Below are 19,784 nucleotides of genomic sequence, written 5' to 3'. Positions count from 1 at the left end.
AGCAGGATAAGCTCTAAGAATAAATATGAAAACAGCAATAAGAATCCTATGGGCATCGTCGTTTGTCAAAACCATAGCTTCAACCAAACAATTGCGTTGTATGAAAAGAATCAGCTTATTGTTCACACTTCCAATTTCTTATCAGATGTTGTCGCTCAAACATATCCACATTGTCATTTTTCTAAATTCATTTTTCAAAAGATCTGTGACACAAGAACTGAGTTTGCACTCCTGCTATAATATCTATAAAGTGTGTCCTGGGCGAGCCACAGTCCAAACGCACATTTGCATTTATTCAATCAGCAACCTTAGCATCCTTCTTCCACGATTGGGTCTGCACGCACTGAACTTCTTATCCTTGTCTTGCTACCAAATCTATCATTAGAAATGCATCAGTCTCGCCAGTGTATAGCTTTAACTCATTCAAATGAATCGATTTCCGTCTTCCTTGGACTTTTAATGCTGAGGGCGTACTCCACTAGGTAAGGTCCACTAAATCATAGCTCGTGCCACTTTCTGGTAAAGTTCTGAATTAGTACTGAGTCTCCAATAAAAAAGTCTAGGTACAGGAAGTAATTCAGAAATTCCGGTTGCTGAATGGTCTTCATCTGTGTTCTGAGACCGATCCCCCTGGTGTTTAAGTTGATCTGAAATGACACAGATACTAGCGGTCATACATGTCAAATACACACAACTCATTTCCTAACATTTCTGCAGTCTTCTGGGCATCACTTCTGCTCCTCGATGGAGGAGACAAAGGCGTTCTCATTTGCCTTACTGTTACTAACTCGTGGGGTGTGAGGTGGTTGTCTGACCCAGGATGATTCCTTAATGTATCTAAGGCTAGGGGTAGGCAATATAGCCCTTCCTTCTTCAATGTCAATTTAAGCTTTGCCATCCTCTCTTTAAGGAAACCGTTGAGTCTCTCACATATTCTGTTTGCTTGCAGGTGATAAGCTGAAGAAAACTTGTGCCTAATATTCAATAACAGACTAATCTGTTCAAATACTTAAAAAAAATATGGCCCATTATCAGATCTCAGCACCTCACACTCTCCCCAGCTTGGAAAGATTTCTCGTACCAAAAACTTTGCTCCGCAATCGACATCAGGATGCGTACAAGGACCAGCTTCGATCCACCTGGAGAAGGGACACACCACCACTATCATATACCTGTATCCACTAAATACTTGCAGCATATCAACAAAGTCAATATGTAAATGCTGACAAGAACTATTCGGTCAAGGAATCACTCCTCTAATCGTTTGCAGTGTATGCCCTGGGGTAAACATTTGACATACAATGCAATTTACTACATAAAATGCAATGTGTTCGAACAGGTTTGGTACAAACCAGTACCCCACAATAGATGCTGCGAGGCTCTCCCTAGTTACATACGCAGGGTAGTGCAACTGTTCAAGGGCTACGTTTAATAATGCTACTGGCATCACCGGTTTTCCAGTGCTGTTTTGTCGCCGTAATGCTTTGGTGGGGGATAAAGAACACCCCCTTTGTTTTCATAACTCTTGCTCTTCCTGTAGTGCACTGCCCTGAATTTCCATCAACTGTTTTCTCGGCAAATGATTAAACCCTTCATTCACTACCATAATCGTGACTACTTTCTCCTTTACATCGGGAGTATCAAAACTTAAAATATCTGGTGAATATGCAACCCTTTTAGCCTCTACATCCGCAGCTTCATTCCTGCGAGAAATAAAGTCAGTTTGCTTAGTATGTGCTGCGCATTTAACTATCGCTATGGCTACTGGGATTTGTAGTGCTTTAATAAGCCTGTCCAATAACGCTGCATGCTGCACTGGAGTGCCATATGCTCTGAGGTAGCCCCTCCTTTTCCAACACGGTAATCCTTAATGCATGGTTGACGTCACATAGACGGAGTCACTGTACACGCCACTTCCTGCCCTGTATGATTTTCGAGAGCGACAATAAGCACCATCAATTCTGCTGCTTGCGCGGAAAGGTGAGACGGTAGTCCTGCACTTGTTACAACCTCAAATTCACTGTTTGCTCAATCCCTCACTACAGCTGCACCAGAATGCCTTTCCCCACTAGTTTGGTAAATTTTCAAAGAACCATCAATAAAGAGAATCTCCCCCCTGCTAATGCATTTTCCTTTACGCACGGGATGACGTCGTAGAATTCTTCGTAGTTTGTGCAATCATGCACATGCTCGCCCTCTGCCACAGGCTCAGCCACATTCTTGCCATGGTTCACTATTTTACATCTGACTATTTTGATAGCTGGATTTGATGTGATCACCTCATATGCAAAAACTCTCTGAGATGTCAATGTACCCTTAGGTTTCTCCAAAATGGCAAACAAAGCATGCTCCACAAAAAGTGTCATAGAACAACCTATCACAATACTGGTAGACTTCTCAATTGCGAACGCGGCTGCTGCCAGCGACCTTTTTGCAAGGAAAGTGCCCCTTCTTAACTGGATCCAGAATCTCACTGTAATATGCCAAAGGTTTATAACGTAATGTAGTCCTCTGTGTAAGTACTTCTGTCATTACTGTCCCATTTGTGTGCGAAAATAAAAAGAACTCATCAAAATTGGGAATTACGAAAACTGGATCTGTACAAGTTGCTTTCTTTAATTCTTCAAACACTTCCTCCATTTCTTCAGACCATTTTTTTTCTCATTGTTTACGTGTCCTTCCTTTAGATCTCATGTGAGATCAACCGGCCTATATACAACACTTCTTCTTGACAATACTGTAACTTTTTTTGTCTATCTTATATCCCCTGGCTGCTACTGAATTGAGGCTTGCCTGCACTCGTCTTCTGTAGTGCTACAAATCAGGGTGTCATCTACGTACTGTATCACAATGCTCTTCAAATCAATATTGCCTAGGTCCATCTGAAGGACCCTATTAAAGATCGATGGAGACTCACAGTACCCTTGGGGGAGCCTAGTATGTTTCAGACGAGTCTGGCGGAATGAACAGGAAGTCAAGTCTTGTGAGTCCTTGTGCAACGAGATTTAGAAAAATGCATTTTTCAAGACAATCACCATAAAATATCGCCTCTGGGATACTGCATAGTATCGCCGCTGGATTAGAAACTAAAGGAAACTCTGCCTCTACAATCTGGTTACTCGGTCTCATGTCTTGTATGAATCTCCACGACCCCTCTTTGATTTCTTGATCACCTTGTTCCATCAGGGCTGAAATAGTCTTAAAAATCCCTTCATCCGCCTCTCGAGACACGAGTTACTGTTTTGTTCAAGGTAAAATTGCTCCTGGCTTCAACTTTATCTTAACCTCCCCTCTCCCTTTTAATAGGCCTACGTCATAGGAACCTGTAGTCCATAAAGCACATGGCACCTTTTCCAAGTCTTCACCAAAAAATTCTGCCCGCTGCCACACTCTCACCATTCGCAGTGGGATCTCTATTTTTTCTATTCCAATCCAATATGTAATACTCATCTTGTATATTACTTAATCATCTATTGGATCATCTCTAAACATGTCATTGTCTGTGACATCAGGGTTCACTGGACATTGCTTCCTTCTTGGGACTTGATCCTCCTGTTTCTACACTCTGACATTCTAAGGTGGACTATCCTCTGCTACAAGTAGGTTTCCGGGTTATCCACATTTCACAGCAGGTAAGAGTGGGGTTGCTGAGGGTGGTGCGGCAGGGACTGCTGTCTGCTTACTGGTAGTTATATCCGCTGTATCTGCTTTTTTCCTTTAGCTCTGTTGCTGCACCTGCCTTTTCACTCAAGCACCTAGCCGGTCAGGTATTTTACTATTCTGTCGGCTGCGCTCTTGTGGGGAAAGTCTTTTACATCAGTGTTGCAGATATTGGACTCCCCCTGAGTGACCAGTCTCCCTGGTTACGTGGGTTTGTTCACCCCCACAGCTTCTGGAACGTGACAGGTAGCCACTTAAACAGAATGCGTACCCCATAACAAAAAACTTCTGGCTCTAGTGGCATTCCTCGCAGAGCCAATTGCCATGTAAATGCCAATATAAATTCGCCCACACTCATAATGTATCCCTGGAGTAGAGCACACTATGCCTTCATCAGTGAAAGAAATCGTCATGTTAAACGTCGTCCTTAAATCTCGTCCTAGAATATTAACTGGTGTCTGCCTTGAATACAATAATGGAACAGACATATCGCACTCTCCTAGGTAATTTATCAGTAGAAGGAACGCGACTCGTAGCTCCAGAGAATCCCTGAGCATTTATGGAAATCCACAACAATGGGTATTTTCCCTCTCGTATACATGACAAGTAGCCCCATTGTCTACTAGAAAAGAAAAAGATTGTCTCCTATCGTCACATCAACCCTTGGTTCCTCTTGGGGGTCAGGTGTCACTGATAGTACTGAACACATCAAGTCACCCTGTGAGCTGTCCTATTGTGGATACATGCATACCCCCATACCTGTGAAAGGCCTCCCCCCCACCACAGTGACACCCCCTATTCTAGGTGTCAATAATTGTCCCGTGTCTGTGTTCTGCTGTATCTGCATGGGTGCATGCTGAGACTGCCCTTGCGATGGGTTCAATGGTGCTTGCAGTGGCTGTAATGTTTGTTGTATTTGGGGCACTTGTGCCTGATACACTGTCTGATCTTGGGCAAACCCATCCCTAGCTTGCGAGCTATATGCTGGAGGATAAGCTGTCTCCCCTCTTGAGAATTGCCCATTCTGTACATACCATTGGCGTCTGCATGCACGTGCAATGTGCCCGGTCATCCCACAAGTCCAACATACAGGAGGAGCCTTTCTGACTAGTCCCCCTTGATTAAGTCCTCCTTGTGCATTCTGATCATCATTCTTCATATTCTGAAAACCGCCTTGGTTATTCTGAAAACCATCCCTTCCTCTGTAGCCCATTCCTCTGCCTCGTGGCACAAACCCATCCCCTCCTTGATCCATTTAGCGCTGAATATTCGCCTCTCATGTGCCCACTGTTTGCTGTATTCCCAGTCGTTCTCCGCTTGTCAATACTGCCCCTTCTATGGCATACTTTGACAATTTCTTCTGAACTAACTTGGCTCCCTCAAGTTTTCTAGCATCTCCCTTCTTCCTATTCTTCTCTTGTAACAGCCGACAGTGATGCACTATAGTCAACTGTATCTCTGCCCATGGCTTCGCTTCCATTCCCACTAGTTTCTTGAGCTGCCTCTGTACCTGATCGGGCAACCCCCGACATAAAATGTGGTAAAATACTGCCACTGTTTTTCCCCACGGCTCTTCAGTTTCAAGAGTTCACTGTTCCTAAATGTCTGGAATGTAAGCAAGCAGATCCTCGTCTTCTTTCATCTTACGCATCATAATTGCACCCATATCTGATGTGTCAGGATACTGCACTCTGAGAGCTCTCCAGACATCTTCCCTACAATTATTAAATGGCGCTCCATCGTGTGCTGCGTTGTGTGCTGTGACACTTGAGTAGCCTGCTCTCGTCCAAATGTCATCAGCTCTTTCCCCAAGAATGGCTCCTAGGAGTCCCTTAATCTCCCCTATTGCCAATGTATTTCCCCCTGTCATTTTCTCTAATTCATAAATCCATTTTCCTGCACCCGCCATCGAACTAGGAAGTTTGCACTTTGTGGCCAAGGAATATACTGCGGTCTGGCCCCTCCTTGATCCAATGAAGGGAACTGTGTGAATACCAACCCGCAATCGGTTCCCACCGTCTGCCTATCCATAGCGGGGACAAGGGTTCTTGATCACCTTCTACCTGGCAATGACCTCAGCCTGCTCACATATGGTGGTGACTCTCCTTTCCAACTTTACGATCGTCCTCTAGGATGCTCTGGATATGCTACAGGTTCTCGCATACTATCCTTAGGTTGCTCTAAATCAGACCATCTTACTTCTTTATCTGTCTGCAGACATTCCTCAGGGAAGCATGCACTTCCTCCCTCCTCCCACGAAAGGTTTCTCTCTCTTTGTCTGATATATCTAGCCCCCCGCTGGTATGGCACTTGTCCCCTTCACCCTTATCTAAAGTCATCCTGTCTAAGGACAGGGCTCTATGCTCGAGACTAAACAGGTCTCTTTCTTCGTTTTGTGATTGGAAGACCAAGGATCGATCTCCCTTCCCTCGGCCTCCCGATTTTTACCTTCTCTTAAGTCTTGAAAGGCCTTATAGATCATATCTCCAATGCTCCCTGTGTCAAAATTCTGTTCTAGGGCTACTCTAGATGACCCTGGCATTGTCTCCTTTAACAGAGGAAACTCCTCTATATTACCCCATGATATTACTGGACTTGGTTCCATTAACTCCTTCTGAATGCAATAATTATTGCGCTCCTGCTGTATCATTTTTCGTTCCAATTCTTTGTCTAATTCTCTTTGCTTTCACGCTTCCCATCTAAATCTCTCGTCTTCTTGTCTTTTCTTTCTTCTTTGGTTTGCTCTTCGTTCCTCTTCCCTTCGCCTCTGCATCCTTTTATCCCTTAATTTGGGCGCTTCTTTCTCTTCTCGTTTCCTTGATTGCCTCTCGTTCTTCCATTGCTCTCTGCCTGTTGTCATACTTTCTTTGCTCCTCTGCCCTTTCTTCCTTTCTTTGCTGCTCTTCCTGATACATCTTTTCTTGCCTCTGCCTACTCTTTCTCTTATGTTCAACTTCTTTCAATCTTTTTTCTCATTCTGTCTTTCTTGTCCTGCTCGTCTTGATCTTCCCTTTGCCCGACTTCCTCGATACTTTTCCCATCGAGCTTGAGCAATATCTGTCCTCCCATCCATTCGTTCTGTATGAGCGTTACCTTGTCAGCTTTATCCTTCTCTCCTTTCCATCTCTTAATCTCGCGTTCTATGTCTGTTGTCATATTCAATCGCTCACTTTTTTTCTCTTTGTTTTCCACGATCTTAAAGATCTCCTCCTTCCTTCTGGTCTCGTCTGGACTATCGTCACTGCTGTAAGCAGGTGGTTCATATATCGGATTACTATATCCTGTTGCTGCTTTTAGTTCCTTCAACAGATACAATCCTACGTCTTCTGTACTTTCGCCATTGACTTCAGGCAAGGTAAGGGGAGCAGAAGGCTGGAATCCTTCCTCCCTACACTGAGTAAGCATCCACTCCTCAGGTGGTGGATCTTCTCTCTCCTCTTGGTACATCTTCCAGAGCGCTAAAATAGCTATCCTCTTTTCCATTTTTTCCCCATGTACGCAGCATGCAAGTATGTGGTTGTGTGTTGCAATACCGCTTTTGACAGCGATCCCCATTGTGGCCATGGCATGAACATTTTGTCTGCTTTGCCCTTTACCCACTCCGCACTGTACTGTTTGAGCTTAGGCATGTGCTTTGGCAAAGTTTTACACAGGTGCATCAGTGGTGTAATATATCTCGCATTGTGACAAGTCTCAATTGACTTTCAAAACTTACCAGCCTTTACACAGATACGTTTATAAAAACAACAAATATGAGCGCGCCCCAACACTCGCAGCTCTAAAATCTTCTGTTTTCAATAACCTCAACCTACTTTTTGGTCGGCACCGACAATGACCTTAAAATAGGCAATAACTTTTTATTTCAACTTCAACTTTACGCAACTTATTCTTGTCGCTCTTCAACACCTTTTTTAAAGCAAACACATAGACAGACTAGTCGACTCCTTTACATTTACACCATGGTACTCCTTTTCTCCGTCTCTCCCCTAAAAATACTCTAACTAGAGTTTAACTCATTTCCTAACATAAACCTGTTCATGCGCAGCCTAGTTTACCCCGACTGGGGTGTGAGACGAGTTCTTCTAAAACTCCTTGAGGTAAGAATTCCGAGCCTTATCTCTTAAAACACTCTTCGTTTACTTTAAAACGTTCTTCATTTACACTTTATTAATCAACCCTGTTACTTGTCTAACTACCACAATCCGATCCCCACAGTTTGCCTCTCCCCTCAGTCTACTCACCATTCGCTCGTTCTGCTCGAGGCCTTCGGTACCGGCTCCCCTCTCCAATCGACCACTTTCACCTTCCGTCCACAAAGCACCTGTGGAAAGCAGGAGGGATTTCGTCAAAGAGGCACTCGTCCCACCTGTATCAATTTTCCTTGTAAGGATCCTATATCAGCCGCTCTCCACAGGAAACCCTGCGATCTTCTGGCTAGATGGCGAAGGGTGCTCGATAGTCAGAAACTCTGGAGTACTACTTAATCGATGGGCCGGTAACCATCCGACATGCTACCACGTAAAGTGCTTTTTAAATGAGAAAGCACGTCATTACATCGATGGGAGTGCAGAATAACTCGCACACCCATAACCAGACTGACTCAGGAAGGTGGCAAACAAAAGATGTTTTATTGACAATTGTCTAAAACAGGGAGTACAATGGACATTAATGGACGTCTCACAGCATAATTTCGAAGCATCACATGAAAAAACATCATCATATAGCCAAACGTTGTCATACATGACGTCATAGTACGTGGTAAACTAAGAAAGCCTACTTGGGATTGTGATAGGTATATGAGGTACATCTAGAGTGTAAAGACTGGAGGGGGGTTTCTGTACTCCTCCTCTCTATATGGCAGAGGAGAGGCACAGAGGACCCCAGCCAAGATTCTCTATTCGGAAGCTATGGTTGAGCAATCAAGGCCTAGCTTTTCAGCAGGTGGTGCAGGCTGGTTCTCAAGTACAGTGTAGTGCCCAAGCCCCCATAAAGGAATGTCCACACACTGTATTATTGAAAACACAGTCTTTATATAATTAAGGTTCATGGTTATATACACAATCACATTAACACACTTTGTACTCAGTTAATCTATAATGGCAAATGTATACACAGTTCTACGTGGTACCACAATAACTATCAGATTTCATTAAAGTGCATCAACTATACTTTGGTCAAATGTCACACAAATCAATTAATAAAGGGAACCAACAAAAGACAAGGAGGAAAGCAGTTGGTTAGAACAATTGGCAGAATTCTGAGCCCCTACCACTAGGCACAGTTCTGTATGATCCCCCCACCTGGGCAACCTGTAAAATAAGGATATACTACAAGCCCAGTCCATATATTGTTCACAAGGGTCTTATTTCCTTCTAAATAGTTCTACAACCCCAATGTACCTGGAATCGCAGAGTTCGACGTCGGGTCATCGACGGATCCTTCTAGAGCGGCTCCTTTTAAAGCAGGAGCCACGGATCGTCGAGATTCCACAAAGCAAAAGGGTGAACAACGGTGGCGAGGCAGCTGCTTCAGTCCTGGCGGTGCTTGTCGACGATCAGTCGTGGACGTCCTGAGAAGATGAGGCGTGAAGGGCACCTCTGCGTCGATAGTTAGGGACCACAAAGAGTCTATGAAGAACTTTGGCCCAGCAATGGTGTCGGGTCGTCGGCGTCTCTGCGTTCTTCATATGGTGGGAAACCCACTGGCGGTCTCTCCTCGGCGCGTCAGCGGCCTCGACGTTCTCCGACAGGACAAATCGGTCGACAGGGTGGGCGAGAGATTCCTTGGATTCAAAGTGTCTTAATCTAGTGGAGAGTTGGGGCTCCGGTCGTCAGCGGCACGGCGTCAAGCGGGTCCCGTTTCTGGGCAACACAGCTTCAACAGGCCTCCAGCGGTTACAGCAAAGCTGCGAAACCTGGTCGACTGTGGACGGAATGTCCCGTGCTTCTATTTGTTCTCCTCGGCGGTCCCAGTCTCCGTTCGGCAGCCTGACGAGGGTCTGATTTCCAGGGAGCTTTGACGAAGGTTAGCGGTGTATGTTGCTGACTCGTAGCTCAGGAAGAAGTCTCCTAACAAGGTCCTCTCTTGGATCAGTTCTTGGAGGCACAGCAGCTTTCAGACTGCAATGAAGGGAACACCGGTTCACCTTCTTTTGGCACGGCTACGAGAGTAAGCATCTAGTATCAACTTCAGCTTCTGAACGATTTCTAGCAGTAGAGGCCCCCAGATATACTAGTTGGTCTCTCATTCATTCTGCTGGGTCACACTCAGGCAACCAATCACTCAGAAGGGCATTCAGCAGTCAGGCAGCCAATCAGGCATGCAGTGCATTAAGGCCATTCTCTTCCCTCTCAGACACCCACAACAAGGAATGTGTATTAGGACAAGTAACCAGCCATTCAGCACTACACACTGCATTCATACTAGTTTCGGGCAGGGCTGTCTCAGTCATTATGTTTCATACCAGAAACCAGACATCCACAACAAGAAGTGCATATTGGTCACACACCCCATTCACCCGGGTCCCACCCCAAGGGTGTACCCACAACATACAGTCACTGGGAACACTCCAGCCAGTCTAGCCTGGACTTCCCCCACAATACTGTGTATGGAACTTCAACATAACAGCCAGTCAGGGAGAAGGAACAGAGTCAGGGCTTCCCAGGTCTTTGGGAAAATAAGGTAACAGGCAATAGAAAGCAAGAGGCCACAGGGGCCATCTTGTTTCCTATCAGGAATCTACTGATTCCAGTGGCTAACCCAAAAGGGAGGATACTCAGAGCCCCTGTCAAATTCAGCATGGAGCTGCCACCAGCCTATACCCTGCTCTGTGGGCCACACACAGGTGCCCAAAAACATACACTAGGGGCACAGGGTTGTACCCCCACCCATGGGTGACATAAGGGAATCCCAGGGGACTGTACACCAAACAAAAAAGAGGAAGAGCTGCACTGCCAGTAGTCCCACATGGACTCCTGGGCAGAAAACAACACAGAACATACACAAAAAAGGACTACAGAACAAGGACAGGGAGGCCCTGTCCCTCCTATGCATTCCCAGCATCACAGTCACCACCCCCAGACTGAAGTTAGGGCGTCTAATCTCCCACGAGATTGACACCCTCATCCAGACGGTCAACATACCTTCTGGAAAGACCATCTGCATTATCATGACTCTTCCCTGATCTATGCTCAATGGTGAAGTCTAGCCCTTGCAGGCTAATGGACCACCTGAGCAGTTTTGGGTTTTCACCCTTCATCTGCATAAGCCACTTCAGCGGCTTATGGTCTGTTTGGACCTTAAAGGTAGACCCCGCAAGGTAGGGCCAAAAACGCCTAATGCTCCAAACTATACTAAAACATTTCTTTTCAAAAGTAGCCCACCTAAGTTCTCTACTCTTGAGTTGTTTACTGATGAATATGATCGGATGTTCTCTTCCTTTGTTCTCTAACTGGGACAAGATAACTCCAATTTCGGTGTTGCAGGCGTCAGTTTGAAAGATAAAGGGTTTGCTGTGGTCAGGCGCACACAACACAGGTGCTCTGCACAGACATTCCTTCAAATCAGTAAAGGCCCTCTGACAGTTTTCAGACCAATTAACCTTCCGTGGTTGCTTGGGTGAAGTCAGAGCTGTCAGAGGTGCAGCTATGGTTCCATAGTCTGCCGTGAAGTTGCAGCAATACCCATTGAGGCCCAAAAAAGCTCTCACCTGGGTTTGAGTAGTGGGAGTCTCCCAGTCATGTACATCCTGCACCTTACTGGGGAGAGGTTGGATTTGACCTCCTCCTACCTAGTGACCAAGATACGTGAATTTCCCCTGAGCTATCTGGCACTTGGTGGTCTTGATAGTGAGGTTAGCCCTTTTCAAGGCCTGCAACACCTTATCCAAGTGAGTCAAATGCTCCTCCCAAGTGGAACTGTAGACAGCGATGTCGTCTAAGTAAGCAACATAAAACGCCTCCAGCCCACTGAGCGCGTGATTGACCAATCTCTGGAAGATGGCAGGTGCATTTTTCAACCCAAAAGGCAGGACTCTAAAATGGTAGAACGCCTCAGCTGTTGAGAAAGCAGTTTTTTCCTTGGCATGGTCCGTCAGATCTTTTTGCCAATAGTCTGAGGTAAGGTCAAAGGTGCTCACAAATTTGTCAGCACCTATGGTGTCCACAAGCTCATCAGCCCTGGGCAATGGGTGCACGTCTGTTTTGGTGATGGCATTGACCACTCTGTAGTCCACACAGAACCTCCAATCCTTGGTACCTGCCTGGGAACTTCCCTTGGGGACAAGGACCACTGGACTGGACCAGGGAATGGTTGAGGGTTCATTAACACCCAGATCCAACATCTTGGCAACCTCAGCCTGGATGTGGTTCCTAACTGTATCTGAAATACGGTAGCACCTGCTTTTGACAGGCACACTGTCATCAGTGTCAATTCCGTGCCTACACCGCGGTGTAAGGCCTGGCGTCAGTGACAACAGAGAGGCATACTGCCGGAGCAAAGCCCTGCAGGCCCTCTGCTGCTCTGTCGTCAGATCTGGAGAGAGATGTACTCCCTCCACTGAGCAATCCTGAGGGTTGCTATGCAAATCAGGAAGGGGCTCACTCTCATCCTCTTCTTGCTCTGAAGCCAGCAAGAGACATGAGACCTCTGCTCGCCTATGAAAGGCTTGAGCCTGTTAACATGGAATACCTGAGGGGCTACCCCAGGGACTCCCATGTCAACCAGATAATTGACTTCGCCCATCTTGGAGATGATCCTGAAGGGTCCAGTCCATTTATCTTCCAAGGCTTGAGGCTTGGTAGGTTCCATCACCAGGATTTCCTGTCCTGGAGTCCAATCCACTTGCAAGGTCTTAAGGTCATGCCAGTATTTATTCAATTCCTGGCTGGCCTTGAGATTCGCGGTCGCCTGACCCATCATCTGTGTCATCCTCCGTCTGAGGCCTAACACATAGTCCCTCACTTGCTTGGCATGACCTGGGGGGGTGGCTTCCAAACCTTCTCTGATCAAGGCAAGGGGCCCCCTCACGGGATGTCCAAAGAGTTACTCAAAGGGGCTGAAACCAACACCCTCTTGAGGTACCTCTCTGCAAGCAAACAGCAGGCATGGCAGGAGGAGATCCCATTTCCTCCTTAGCGGCTCTCCCAAAGCACCTAGCATGCCCTTGAAAGTTTTATTAAATCTCTCGACCAGACCATTGGTCTGGGGATGGTAAGAAGTGGAGAACTTTTAGGTTACCCCACACTCTTTCCACATCGCCTTCATGTAACTTGACATGAAGTTGGATCCTCTGTCAAAGACCACCTCTTTAGGGAATCCAACACGGGTACAAATGCCCAGGAGAGCCCTGGCAACCACCTTGGCAGTAAAGTCTGAAGGGGTATAGCCTCAGGGTACCTGGTGGCATGATCTACCAAGGCCAGGATGAACCGATGTCCATCTGAAGTGGGAGGGTCAAGGGGACCGACAATGTCAATGCCAACCCTCTCAAATGGTGTGCCAACCATTGGCAACGGCTGTAGTGGGGCAATGACACTGCCTCCAGTTTTGTCAGACAACTGACAAGTTGGGCAGGTCTTGCAGTGGAATTCTACTTCCGCTCCCATCTGGGGCCAGTAGAAATGTGCACAGAGCCTCTGCCTAGTCTTCTTGGTACTAAGATGGCTGGCTAAGGGCACCTCATGCGCCAACTGCAACAGGAAGGGCCTGTAGACTTGGGATACCACCAACCTCTTGAGGGCACCATGTCCAGGCTTAGTGGGCTCAGTAACAAGGAGGCCACCCTTCCAATGTATCCGGAATGACCAAGGTACCTTACTTTGTGCTTGGGCCAGGGCCTGTTTCCTCAGACCCTCGAGAGAGTGGCACTCTCTCTGTCCCTTACAAAAGTCTCCCCTAGAGGGCCCCCCTTCAGCCACCACGCATTGAAGTTCGGGGTGATACTCTGGGTTGAGCACCTCTCCCGCAGGAGGGTCTTCTGCCTCTTCTGCCTCCGGAGTTGAGTTTGGGTTTGCCACTGGATCCAGCCTGTCTGGAGCATGAATCCCAATGGGTGCTGCAGGAGCAGCAGGAGGAGAAGGAGCCCCCTTCACAGAGGTGGCCTTGTTGTTCCTCCTTCTGGCCTTAGGCCTCGCCTTTGGCTTGGGTACCTGATTCTCAGTCAGACCCAGTCTCACCTGCGACCTAGTTACTGCAGCAGCAGTCATGGGGAGACCATCAGAGATCAACCCCAACTCTACGAGATTCTTGCCTAACAAAATGTTAGCAGGGACATTGTCCTGAACCAGGACAGGATGTTTTGCTTGAATGTCTCCAATCATGATTGTGACTAAGGCTACAGGCGATAATGTGGCCATTCAAGAGGACACTTCTCAAAAACCTACGGTAAGTGCATGCCCGTGTAACTTGTGATGTCCTCCTGTTAGCGGCATCCCAGTATTTCTGCCGCGAAGGGGCGCATGTACGCGCGCATGCCGGTAAGAAGGGGCCCGGTATGGGCGGTGGCGGTATTGGCGGGTTGTCGGCTCGTAATGGCCCGGACCCATTAACGATGCCAGTAATGCCATTCCGCCTTCCTTTTTTCATTACCTCCATACTCGTAATGAGGCCCATAGTGTTTCTGTCGCACCTTAACAGGAGCTCGCCTCGTTTCTGACGTTCTTTGTATCTCCTTGAATAGATAACCGGTTCTTGGCTGCCCCGACCCTTGACACTGGGCCAGACAGCCTTCTCGATACTTGCATGATTTTCAGCTTTTTTTCTCTACTGCGCCACACTTTCAGCCCTTCTCTTCCAGGGGTCCTAGCTTACTAAAGTTGCGACATCGAATATCCAGAATCTATATTTGCGGCACTGCCTGCAGTCTATTCACTACGTATAGCCAGCCTTCATGATTACTTAGTCTACTTGCGTTGCCTTCATTTGCAGTATCGCTACCTGGACTGCAACGACAGCCTCAGGCGAATCCAAGACCCAAGACTGGGACCCGACAAGGAAACTCCTAACCCCAAGGGGGTTCAACCTGGGGCAACACCCCCACATCCTAAAAACCTACACTTTGCCTTGATAAAGACCCCTCGAGGTCGAAACACGTGTCGGCTGACCACCACTAGACTATGAGTCTATACTATAATAAAAAGTTCACTGCAAAAAAACGCATTTAGCATGAGAATCAATTCATAAAAAGGATTCTCAAAGCAATGCATTTCGAGGTAACCAGGACTGTCTCTCTTCCTGATTACTTAGTCTACTTGTGTTGCAGCATCTGTACAGGTATAAAGCGACTTATGTTTTCTTTAGTGTTCTTCGTATGTGCAATCTTCATTTCGCATATAAACTGTTACTCAATTCTTGATCTTGTCCTCAATTTTCATAACGTCTATTCGTTCTCTTCTCTGATCATCCTTCTTAGTGCGTCACTCTCATTTCTTGTGACGTCACCAACTTCTTGCATTCACTGCTTCATGCTTCTTCACGGATCTCCCCTAAGAGGCTGTCATCTCTCTACAGGTACATCTTATAGGGCTTTCTCAATGGATAACTTGTTTTGAAGATCTTTCGAGGTATTGGGATCATTATCGCGTTGTGCATGTTGCAATTTCCGGCTTCCAACATATAGGCAAAATAGGGGCGGGATTTCCGGTAGAGGCATGTGGCTCCTCCTCTTCATCGCCCTCTCTTTTTTCCGTGGCTCTATGTTGGCCGTCGAGGTAGGAGGGGGGGATGGGGTGCTTCTCTTTCCGGTCCTATCCCTCAATCTTGTTTTTCCTGCTTACTTCTTTTTTCCCGTGCTTGCTTGATCCGGAGGTGTGCAGATGTCATTCAGTTGGCTTTGTTGAGTTGAAGAGACAGGTTTTCAGCAGTTTCCTGAATTTTGAATGGTCCTCCACGGTTCTAATTTCCCTCGAAATGGAGTTCCATAGATTTGCTGGCTAAGTAGGAGAATGCAGAGCCGCTCAGTTTTTTCTTCCAGTACCATTTGGCTTCAAGACGGATATTGTTGCAGGATCTCAGGGTTCTAGATAGTTTGTAGATGGAGAATTTCTTTTGGATAAAGACTGCTCCCTGGCCGTGTATTGCTCTGTGCATTATGCACAGGGCTTTGAGGGAGATTCTCTTTTTGACAGGGCGCCAATGCAGAAGCCTGAGCGCTGGTGTGATGTAATCTTTTCTGCTGAGTTTGAGGAAGAGTCTGGCTGCCACGTTTTGTATTCATTGTAGTTTCCTTATTAGGTATTCTGAGATTCCGAGGTATATGCCGTTCGCATAATCAAACCTGGACATAATTAGGGATATAATGACCAGTATTTTGTGCAAGGAAGAAGCATTTCCGGATTATTGCATTCATTTGGAGTTCAAGTGTTAACTCGTTGTCCATTAGGATTCCAAGGTTTTTTACAGCTTTGGATGGCATTTTTTGGTTTCACAGCTGTATTGGCCATGGAATGTGCTGGTCATTCCCTCTATCTTCCATTGTAATCACGATTTTAGTTTTGTCAGGATTCATTTTGAGTTTGTTAATGTTATCCATTTGTAGAACTCCTCGAGACACTCTCCTAGGGGTGCGTTCTCTTCTTGTATGTCCCTGAATTTGAGGATGATTTGTGTATCGTCGGCGTAGTTGTAGCATGTTAGTCCATGCCTTTTGATGAGGTTGATTAGCAGGGTCATGTAGATGTTGAAAAGAAGCGGGGATAGTGGGGAGCCTTGTGGTACTCTCCAGGAGGAACCCTGTGGCATGGATTTGAAAGGCTTTAACCAGATCGTTTCTGGCCTTTCCGCAAGGAATGATTTAATCCAGAGCAGTGCTGTGTCAGTGAGCCCTATTTCTTTGATTCCTTTTACTAGGATGGTGTGGTTGACTGTGTCGAAGGCCGCTGAATGATTGAGTAATATCAGTGCTGGAATCTGCGTTCATCTTTAGGTTATCCCATATTGAGACTAGTGCTGTTCCAGTTCCTCACAGGAGTCTGAATCCTACTTGCGCACGATTCAGAAGTTGGTTATTTTCAACGTGTTCCAATAGTTGTTTGGAGACCTGGGTCTCTAGTATTTTTGCCGGGTAAGGTATGTTAGAGATTGGTCTGTAGTTTGAGAGGTATTCCACATCACCCATTGTGTACTTGAGTAGAGGTTTGATGTAGGCCATTTTGAAAGCTCTTGGAACTTTCCTTGTTGAAAGGGATTGATGGAAGATGTTTAGGTAGTATTCCGCTGGTGTGTTCTGTACAAGGAAAGATGTATAGATGTCTGGAGGGCAGGGGTCCAACAGAGAACCTGCCTTGTTGCTCTTTTTCACCAAACTTAGTAGTCTTTCTCTCGACATCTGTTTGAAGCAGTACATGTTGTTAGCTGGTCCCAGGGTGGGTGGTAGCAGGTGGGTTGTCTGATCGATTGGTCTGCTTTGTATCGATGTATTCTGGTGATTTTGTTCTTAAAATGGCTGCTTTTGTTCTTGATCGGACAATGCGTTTTTACAGGCAGATGGCATTTATTGTTTCTGCAATCCATTTCTGGATTAGGTTTGCTTTTTCGTCTATGTCTGTTGCATCTAATGATGTGGTCGCTGACTTTGAGGTTTCTAGTTGCTCCTTTAAGTTGCTTTTCTTGGTGGTTCTCAAGTTTCTTTTCCACAAGGTGGGTATTCTGCTGGTTTTAGGTGGCTTTGATGGTTTTTGGATCACGAAAGGGATAATGAGGTGGTCGCTCCATAGTATTTGGATGGGTGGTGACGTTGTGTCCAGGTTTTTATTGGCAAAGATTGTGTCCAGGGTGTGCCCTGCTGTGTGTTGCTCCTTTCACCATCTGTCAGAGGTTCATTGTCTCAAGTTGCTTTATTAACGTTTTCGGCGAGTTGGGGTTCTCATCTTCGAACCATATGTTGAAGTCTCCGAGAATGATCAGATGTTCATGCTGTATGGCTAGATTTGTGACTGCTTCTATGAAGGTGTCTGCGAAGATTGCGTCGTAGGTTGGTGGCCTATACATTAGAATGAATATGAGGTTTGATTGTGGGTCCATGGTAAATTGAAGGACGAGGGACTTGCAGTTACAGATGTTTAAGGGGTCGGCTGTTTTTATTATTAGGTGTTATTTGTAGGCTAACGTGTGTCCTCCTCTAGGGGATACTAGGCCTGCTTTTAATGTGGGTGCAGGCACCTGTCCATCTTCTGCCTACTGCCATGTGTCCAGACAGATGTGCACGTTGTGACTGTGGTGCTTGTTGGTGCGGCCCTCTCCACCCAGTGTGCCTGCTGTTACTATGGTATAGGGGTCTGCATCTTCTTTTGTATCTTCTTCTACTGTGTTGCCAGAGGCAGTGCCTGTTTCGCCTTTTCGTTCTGTTAGTAAAAGTGGATGTGCCCATTGCGCCCGTTTTTACTGTCAGTGCCTATAGGTTGTATTTATTGTGTTTGGTGGTTCTTTTGGGGAGGTGGCTGTGCCTGGAGTGCCTCCTATTATTGTGTGGGCAGGTGTTTGTACCTCTGTGGCTAATCTGCCTGCTATTTCTGTGGGCCCAGTAGATGTGCCTAGAGTATTTGCTTTGTTTGGGTGTGGCAAAGGGCAGTTTCTATTTTGTCTTGTGCTACATTTGATGTAGACATGAGTGCCTGCTGTGCCTCCTTGGTGCCTGGAGAGATGGTGGCTGTGCGTTTTCTGCCTGGTGAGGTCAATGGTTGTGTGCTTGCCCTTTCTGTTGCTGCTGCCTGGAGAGGTGGGCGGTTGTGTGCCAGCTCTTTCTGTTTCTGCATGTAGGGGTGAATGAATGGCTGTGTGCCTGCCCTTTCTGTTGTTGCTGCCTGCAGAGATGGGTGGCTGTGTGACTACTCCTTCTCTTGTTAGTGCCTAGAGTGATTGGTGCCTGTGTGTTTGCTGCCTGCAGAAGTGAATGGCTGTGTGGCTGTCCTTTCTGTTGCTACTGCCTTGAGAGGAGGGTGGCTGTGTGACTGCTCTTTCTCTTGTCGGTGCCTGGAGAGATGGGTGGCTGCGTGTTTGCTGCCTGGACAGGGGATTTGTTGTGTGCCTGCCATTTCCCTTATTGGGTCCTGGAGAGATGGAGGTTGTTTGGCTGCTTTTTCTCTTGTTGGTGCCTGGAGAGACGGGTGGCTGTGGGCCTGTCCTTTCTGTTGCTGCTGACTGTGTGCCTGCCCTTCCCCTTATTGGTGCCTGGAGAGGAGAAGGTTGTGTGGCTGCTCTTTCCTGTGCTTATGGCTCCGTGAGCACAGAGAAGGCCCTCGTTGCCTCTGAAGAGGCAGTCGTCCGCACCTATTGTTTGCCCTTTTGCCAACAAGAAGTCAAGGATGGAATTGACTCGAGAGTTCATTAGATACCCCATCCCCTCCCCGCCGCTCTGTTCCCCCTAGTTCCCCGCCTTCGGGACGCGGCTGTTCCGGCAGTCACACATTTCTGCTTATTGGGCAATTAATCTCAATACTTTACACGGCGAGGGCGCTTTGTGCGCGGCTGAATGGGGAAATGATTGTGTGCGCGCCGGGTCTGTTCACCCCGATAAGGAGGCGGCGGCGAGTGGGGGCAGGGGGTCTTTTGTGAGGGGCACAGGCTCGAACGCTCCTATCTCCACTTGTGCCCCACCCGCCCTCATTGCCCCCCCGCCCCCCATCCATCTGTTTGTATAAGACATTCCCCCAGAGAGCCGGGCAGACAGGGCTTGGAGGGTCTCGGGGGTTGGGGGCTTCCTTTGTTCTTGCGCTTCAGACTGGATCCCTGTGTAATGGAAACTGCACACACACACATGCCCTCTTAATGGAGGAAACAACCCCCTCCTCCCCCCCAAATCACCCCCAACACCGCAGAGACACATTCCCAAACCGAATGCATGAAGGACTTGAGGTGGCTGGATAATGATAACAGCATGTTTTTCTAAAGCGCTTTGACCCAGATTCCTCCTGCTTCTAAGGCCTGTTATGCTAGCTGTTATAATTACTGATATGTAATGATACCAAATATATGAACTTTGGAAGGAAGGGTGAAGGTCTGAGTCGGCATGGGCGGAATGAACTTGCGAATTGCAGGATGTGTGTCCCACACGTTGGAGTGGGTTTTACCCCAATGCGGGAAGTGACCTTACACACTCGCCTACAGGGGTAGGAGTGTACTAGCCACTT

Source organism: Ambystoma mexicanum, chromosome 3p (genome assembly GCF_040938575.1).
Source record: "Ambystoma mexicanum isolate Mex_15411 chromosome 3p, UKY_AmexF1_1, whole genome shotgun sequence".
NCBI classification, from domain to species: Eukaryota; Metazoa; Chordata; class Amphibia; order Caudata; family Ambystomatidae; genus Ambystoma; species Ambystoma mexicanum.
Note: the sequence above shows the minus strand (reverse complement) of the source record.